Below are 7,922 nucleotides of genomic sequence, written 5' to 3' on the forward strand. Positions count from 1 at the left end.
AGCAACGAGGAGGCCCTAGGGCTCTGGATTTTCTGTTCCTTTTTCGGTTCTGCTTTTCTAAAACTGCCGGGGTGCAACTAAGGTGCTACATTGTAGCCCTCTTTATTTTATTTGCATTTGTAATAACTGTAAACACTTTCATCACCTGCCATGCAGAGGCTCCTACTGATGCCATGAGAACAGCACAATGGGAGGATGTCTGGTAGAAAGAGTGATCCTGAAGCAGCGACCCCAGTGAGCAGTGCCCTGGAAGCTGTGGTCCTGCACCTGTCCTGCTTCCCATGGCCTTTCTACAGCAGGTGCTCGTCATCAACATGGTGGCCAAGCCAGGCACGTGCTTTTACCACCAAATAACGCATTTTCCATTCCTTTATTGTGAGGAAGTGGGCAGCTGTCAGCTCAAAATCAGAACCCCAAAAGCACAGCATCTGCCAGCATCTTCAGCTGGGCAAAATGCAGGTTCCCTGCTGCCTACAAAGACAAGGGAGGGGAAAGCATGCCAAAACATGGTTTGTCCAACTCTCTCCCCTCCAAAAGAAGGAAGTGAGAACCACAGAGCATTGAGCAAATAGAAGTACTCAGCACCAGGAAAACCCCAAGGGTGACTCTGCAGCTCAGGTGTGTGGGCCCCTCCATGGCAGCTCTCCTCTTTTTCATTTCACCACTTGACCCCCAGACCGATTGGACCCCAGCATATGTCCCATTTCCCCTCCTTTGTGTCACTTGCAGCCATGTGAGCCTGAAGCCTCATTTTGCATTGCTTTTCCTGTGCTGGGTGAGCTTCCAGCTGCTTCGGGATCTGATTGGGTCCACATAGGGCCAGTCTGTCCCCAGACCTGATGCACATGGCTGCAGTGCCAGAGGCAGCAGGGCAGCCCCTCCAGCATCCCTTCAGGTGTTTTAATTCTGAGCATTGCTGCTGGCCCACAGCAACCTGATCTAACTGATGCGCATTGCTCCTCTTCTGAAAAACCCTCCAGGTCTGAGATTTCTTAGAAGGCTCTGAGCTCATGGGTGCGTGACTGCCAGAACTTTGCTCTTCTGCCAGATTTGGGGGCTGATCCCTCTCTGAGCTCAGCCACTGTTTACAGAAGGCAGAAGGCAGTTTCTGACATCCCCTGTCATGCTGCGGCCCTGTCAGCCTCTGCACTCAGGGAGATAGTGTCTCCACCTGGATATCTTGTCTGGCTTAAGATAGCCAAATCCTCGCTATTTAGAACACAATAAGGGCACCAGGGCAAATAGAACAGAGAGCACCAGAGTTGTCCAAAGGTTTGGGACCCAGAGGTCAGCTCAGCCCAGTTTTGTGGCAGGACGGGGAGAAGTTCCACCCCAACAAGCGCTGCTGAAATCATAGAATCATTCAAGCTGGAAGGGACATTTAAAGGTCATCTGGTCCATTTTCCCTGCTATGAACAGGGACATGCAAGGAGGAGATGTGGCTCTCCTTCTGCATGTAGCTTACTGTGGAAAGCTATGGGGAAATTGAGATATCTGTGTTAGAACTTACTCAAATGCCAGCTGTCTGCTGATCACCCCAGGCAGCATCAGGAAAACCAAAGAGGACAAAAGCGGTGTGCTCTTTGAGCTCCCCTGTGAAATAGGAGCAGTTCAAACTCGATGATCTTTTATTTTTAATGAAAAAACTTTCCAAATCTCTCAGGGTTAATTAACTCACATTTGCAGATCTGTTGGGGAGGACTGGAGGTGGCTCTGGACCTCATCCAACCCCTCTCCTCCCCCATCAGAGCACACAGAGATCTGTCACAGGCAATCACAACCGGAGGGCAAGCAGCTGTGGGACAGGTTTTAAGGGGTGGCTGCAAAGAGCTGAGGGGCTCCTTTTCAGTGCTTTGGTGCTATGTACCCTGGGTCTCTTTGTGAGAGGTGGCTGTATGCACTAAGCTAGGAATGGAGTTTGCTGCTCTTTCCAAAGTGATATTTGCATGTTTCTCTTTTGTCTGGGCTCAGCCATGCTTTTGTTCTGTGGTTGTGTCACGATGCCTGGGGTTGGGAGTTCCTACGCCTCTGCCTTCCCTGGGGAAAGGGAAGAGGGCTGTGTTCCCTCTTTCATATCTCCATTACTCTGTGCTTGCTGCTATGCAGAGATGCTCGGACACTGCCCCAGTTGCTGTGGGGTGAGCAGTGAGAAGGGAGGCTGCTGTAGAGCTCTCCTGTGACACCCAGGGAGGTTGGATTACAGCCCTCCACCTTGCTTGTGTTACAAGTAGAGGATGATGGACTTGCTCTGCAGCCTTTGGCTCTGAGTGTGGGCTGCTGCAGCCATAGGGCTCCCACTTCCCCCTTGTGCCTCCGAGAGGCCCACCCCAGTGCCAGCAGTCAGCTGCTGCTGTATAAGTCACTCAATGCTACTGCCTGGCTGGAAGGCCTTTGGCCCCAGGCATACAGATATCCCTATGTGTGGCATTGCTGGGCCTCTTGCTGAGGTCCCAACCTCCAAGAGCTCCCCATCCATCCCTGCTCCTTGTCCCACATGCCAGCTCATCCCATTTGCTCATCTGAGCCTCAGCAGATGTGGGTGATTATTTGTGTTCCAAACTCTTGTGGTTTGTGCCCTCTTCTCCAAATGAAACCGTACTCCCTTCTGTGCCTTCCACTTTGCTGCGGGTACAGAAGGAAGGGAAAAACAAGTGTTCCAACAGCAGAGGAAGCTGCATGAATAATGCTGGTGGTGGGGGCATGTTTGCTCAGTCCTTGCACAAGGCCCTGAGGCTTTTTGTCCCCTGCCAGCTCTTCTCCCAAAGCTGACAGCACTTTGTGCTGTGGCTCCTAGAGTCCCGTGACTGTGTAATCACTGCTGTGTGAGCTGAGTCAAGGCAAAGCAGATTTTCAGTGTGCTGCAAATCAGCCTGCACTGCAGAAAAAAAGCCCCTGGAGCTTCTAAGAGTAATCCTTGAAAACCTGCAAAGCAGAATGCAAATAATAATAATAAAAAAAACCCTCAGGCCTCTGCTTTATAAAAAGCTTTTTGATTTTTGGCAGCTGTGTTTTGCCCATTTCTGACTGGTAGCAACAGCACAGAAGCAAGGCAATGGCACTGCACCAAGCAGGAGCCAGCCCAGAGGCAAGAAGAAGGTAAAAGAGGTGGTGGAGGATGAGCAGTGTGCTGCCCATTACCGTGGGGCTGTGCTCTGTAGCATCCAGCAACACTCAGGTTTGATCACTGTGGACAAAGGCACGTGGAAGCAATGCTCACTCCGCAAGAGAGCTCTTTGACAGGAAGACACTGCCCTCTCCCTCCACTTCACACTGATAAATGTGGTGGAAGAGAAACCCTACCACTCTGGGTGCCCCCTCCACATCACAGCTTGGCCTCATGGTGCCTGCTTTGGGAAGCCCCATAGGGCTATGCTGGGGCTGCAGCCAGGTGTTGGTTCCCAAAGGCTGCTGTGGGCAGGTGGAAGCCAGGATCAAGGCTTTTCTCTTTTATTTCACCCCCCTAGACTTTGAAAACTCAGGTTAAAGCTTATTTTTTTTAATGCCATCCTTTCTGAGAAGCTCTTAGAAATGGGGAGCAAAGGTTTTTAAAGGTTTTTTTTGTTTTTTGTTTTTTTTTAAATAGAACTGATGCATTAAAAGCACCTTCAAAAAGCAGCTCTTTAATGGGAAAAATGCACTTTCCAAGAGCTAGCTGCTTTCAGAAACTGGTGAGCTTCAATGCAACAGCACAGCACGACTGAGGGAAGGGGAGCAGTGACGATGGGATTAGGTAAGCACACTCCTTTGTTCATCCCTCACTTTTATTGCTGAAAACCTAAAAAAGCATCAAGCCCACTCCTTTTATTGCAGAGGGTTTTAGTTCCTGATAAGCAGCTGGAGTCATCTGTTAGAAATCCTGATAGATAAGGTGGGGAAGAGAAGGGGACAGTATTTTCTGGGGGTCCCTTGGGGCTTCTTCTGTTGTAGCACGAATGGGAATAAAGGTGTCCTAAAATCTCCCTCCTCTTTTCCTTGTTTTTTTTTGCTTTGTTTTGTTTTGTTTTAATTTGCTTGGGATTTCTGATATATATTTTAAACTTCATTTTTCATTTTTCCTTTATTTTCTTCCTGGGTGACCTAGGTGTATATGTGTATATTCCTAATGATTTCTTGGGGGATGGGGAGAAAGTCATACTTAGAACAAACCTAGGGCTTAATTCTCCTTTCGACTTACAAAAAGCAAGCTGTTTCCCCTTCAAAGGCAGTTGCATGCTGGTAGCGGAGGTTTGCCTGGCTGCATTCTTACTGCTTACAGCCTTGGGAAGATGACACAATGAGAGCAGAAATGGGAATCTGCACAGTATGCATCTCCTTTGAAGCACGGGCTTTGCAAGGCGATTCTAAATTATCAATTCTTCTGCTTTTCTACTGTGTGCTCTCAGGCCCTGGGAGCACCAGTCAGAAATCCTGGCTTGGGGGGGCAAAGCATTTATGGCTGCTGTCCTCTGACTCTTTGTAGCTAACCTGGTTTGAAAGAGCAGTGCAGTGAATTGGGATACGTCCCTCCCTAGTGGGGTGGAGTAATCCCACCAAGTAGTACATAAAATGCTGAAGAAAAAACTGAAGAAAAAATCAGCTTCTATCTATAATAAAAAACTTGTGGCAGGACAAAAGAAATACAGAAAAGTGAGAACTCTCTGCAGAGAGATTTGAGGTTTTGTTTTGCTTTGCTTGGAAAATCCGGTGCACTTGATCTGACCCCTTTAGATAATTAAGTTGTAGAACGTGGGAAGGAGCAAGGCTGCCATGCCAGCAGTGCTGAGCACTGCCAAAAGGGGCTGGTCCTTACTGCTTTCATCCCATGCTGCCATCGGGGCTCAGGCAGCACCCTGGGTCCAGGTTGGGCTGTTAGTGCTAGTGCAAGGGACGCTGGAAGGCCTCCCTCCCACTGCCCTGCTGGCTCTTTGCGTGCTGCCTTGGGCTGATTCAGGTCACTCATCCAGCACAACACTGTCTGCTTCTGTGGGGCAGGGCTGTTTTTGCTGTGCTGGGGATGTGAAGGACTTGGAGCAGCAGAATGAACCATGCTGGTGCCGGAGTTGTTCCTCTGCACTGTGCTGGTGGCAAGAACAGGGGCAGAGCATCTGGCATGCTGCAGGGAGCCCATCCTGAGCCGGGACCCAGCGAGATGTCAATGAGTCATGCGGAGGCTGCTGCTGCTTGAGCTGGCACAAGCTTCAGATGTGCTCAAGGCTCTTCCCAAGCCTGCAAGGCTGTAATTTGTGGCTTGCTTTTGCTTCCTCATTGACAGCTTGGTGCAGTCGGAATGGAAATGCAAAGAGATCTAAAAGCTGCGCTGCTGCAAAAAGTGCCTCCTTTTTTTTCTTTTTTTCTTTTAATTTTGGCAATGAGAGCACTTCTCCTGCAGAGCTGTCTCTGCAACTGCAAAAGCAGAGCCTGCAGGGCCTCTGGCAGGCCTCCCGACATTGCCAAACACAGACGGCTCGTGTGTGTGCCACTTGCGCAAAGTGGGGAATACAGTGAGGAGGTGGAGGTGGCCCTGGGAGGAATTTGTGCGCCGTAGGCTTGACATAACCAAGCATCAGGCTTCCCGGAGCTGGCTGGGCCCTGGTGCCAGCCCAGTTGGACTGGTTGCTGGTGGAGCAGCATTGCTGGCTGCCAGCCTCTGAGCATGAGTCATGGGTTTGCTGCAGGAGAGTCCCTGCTCTGGCAGCTTCCCATCCCAAGGCTCTTCCTACTCACTTTCTCTGTGCTTCTCAAAGTGGGGCTGAAAACAAGTTCTTGGGTAACCAGTCCACGACTTTATTTATTTATTTATTATTAAACAACAGCTGTAGTTCTGGATCACTGAATTGAACAGGCTTTTGAACAAGGAAACTGTAGAGCTGTGAGAAGGAACGCTTGTATCTTGTAGGCATTGTCCCAACAAGCTGTCTGTCCAACAGAAGGTCCCTCTCTGTTTCAGAAAGTGCTAGGTAGATGGTGCACAAGTGTGGCTCCTGCTGTCAGGATGAGGTCTCCCTGCATGCCTTGGTTCCTCACAGCTGTGAGCTACACCTGGTCTCAATAGGACTACCTGATCTTTGGGGCTTCCTCTTGTAAATAGCCTCATCAGCCATGGCAGATGGCCAGCGCTTGATCTCTTGGTGCCATTTAATTTTCTTTAATCCCATTTTAAGTGAGAAAACTACTAGGTGATTTGTTAAAATGGGGAAAGCTATATATATCATAGTGTCAGTTAGGAAGGTGGCAGTCGTGCATGTAAAAAAAAAAAAAAAAAAGTCCCCAAATATCTAGAATTGGCAAAACCCCAGGGAACTTAAGCTGACAGTGCCTGTCCTGGTGCCTATAATGCAAATAAACTGGAAGTGGCACCAGAAAGCTCCATCTTTGTCCTCCATCCCTGGCCTTCAGTTCCCAATGGGAAACTACTGTACCTGCTGAAACAGTGCTCATTTTCCAAATAGTCCTATTTGAGCCCCCCTCCCCCCACTTCTAAATATTCCTCACCAAGCTGTTTTTTTGTGCTCCTGAGCTAGTAGCTGACTTGGCTTAGAAAGACAAGGTGCCTTGTCAACAGTTTGTGTGCACATGAGAGATAAGAGAGGCATGTTAAGCTCTGTCTAAGCAAAATGGCTTTGGGACCAGAGTAAAGGTTGTTTGCTTAGTCTGGCCAACACTGCTGGCTGGCTGGGCCTGTCCATCTGACTTGAGTTTGAGAATGATCTCAGTCCTACTGCGCACGGCAGTGGGCAAGCATAGTCCTTATGGCCTCTGGGTGCGATTGTGGAATGCTCTGTGTCTCTGTGTCTTCTTGCAACTTGGCTGCCCCAACTTGCCTTTTGACTTGAGAAAGGTCTGTGTAAGAGAAGTGTGCCTTACTCTTATTTAGATATAGGCTTTCATAGTGAATCGGTACAAAAGATCCACTTCCTCCTAACCTTAAAATGCAAATAAACCTGAAGTGTTGTCAGTGAGTCTGTTCCTTGAGAAATGAATGTGTCAGTACCAAACACAGGACCACTGTGTGTGTGTAGATCCACATCTGTAAGAGCTGATTAAAAGATGCAGCATGTCTGCTGAGATCAGGGAGAGCTTGCACGAATCCTAACTGCAGAGTGAGCTTTCTGTTCTCCAAAGCATGGGTGAGAATGGTGCTGTGGGGTGAAAGGAGACCATTTTGTTCTGGTGGGGACAGGTGATGCAGTGCAACGTTCTCATCTTCATGAAGGGAGGCAGAAAAAGGGCCAGAACTGTGTGAAGGACCTGTACAGTCCTGGCTGGTGGTCAGGCTTTGTGGAAGGCAGTTTCACTGCAGTGCCTGCTCCTCCAGTTGCCTGGTAAGTGCAAGAAATGAGATTCCAAAGCATGGGAGATTGTGATGAGGAGGGTTTTGGCTTCTTCTCCCAGGAAACAAATAGGACCTGAGGAGATGGCCACAAGTTGTACCAGAGGAGGTTTAGGTTAGACATAAGGAAGAAGTTTTTCTCTCAGAGGTCAGGCACTGGAATGGCTGCCCAGGGAGGTGGTGGAGTTGCCGTCCCTGGCAGTGTTCAAGAGGCGCCTGGATGAGGAGCTGCGAGATACGGGTTAGTGCTTGTGGTAGCAGTGGGTAGCAGTGGTGATGGGAGGACGGTTGGACTAGCTACCTTGTAGGTCGTTCCTATGATTTTGTGATCAAGTCAACATAGGTTCTGCTGGTCGTGACTTAATGTTATTTGGGCTGTGTGTTGAGCGGAGAGGGAGAAGGCGGCTTACGGGCCCTGTGAGAACAGTGAGTGCCCCCACCTCCCTCCCGGCCCTGGGTACGCATACCCAACTCCCACCGGTCCGCCGCCATTTCGCGCCCCGTCAGGCGGCGCTGCGCACAGAGCATGCGCGGCGGCGGAGGCCGGGGCCGGGGGGCGAGGCACGGGAGCGGTGCCGGGGGGGAGGGGGAGGCGCCGCGCATGCGCACTGTG

This window comes from Lagopus leucura, unplaced genomic scaffold (assembly GCF_019238085.1).
Source record: "Lagopus leucura isolate 7727_CA_CO unplaced genomic scaffold, USGS_WTPT01 Super-Scaffold_739, whole genome shotgun sequence".
NCBI lineage: Eukaryota > Metazoa > Chordata > Aves > Galliformes > Phasianidae > Lagopus > Lagopus leucura.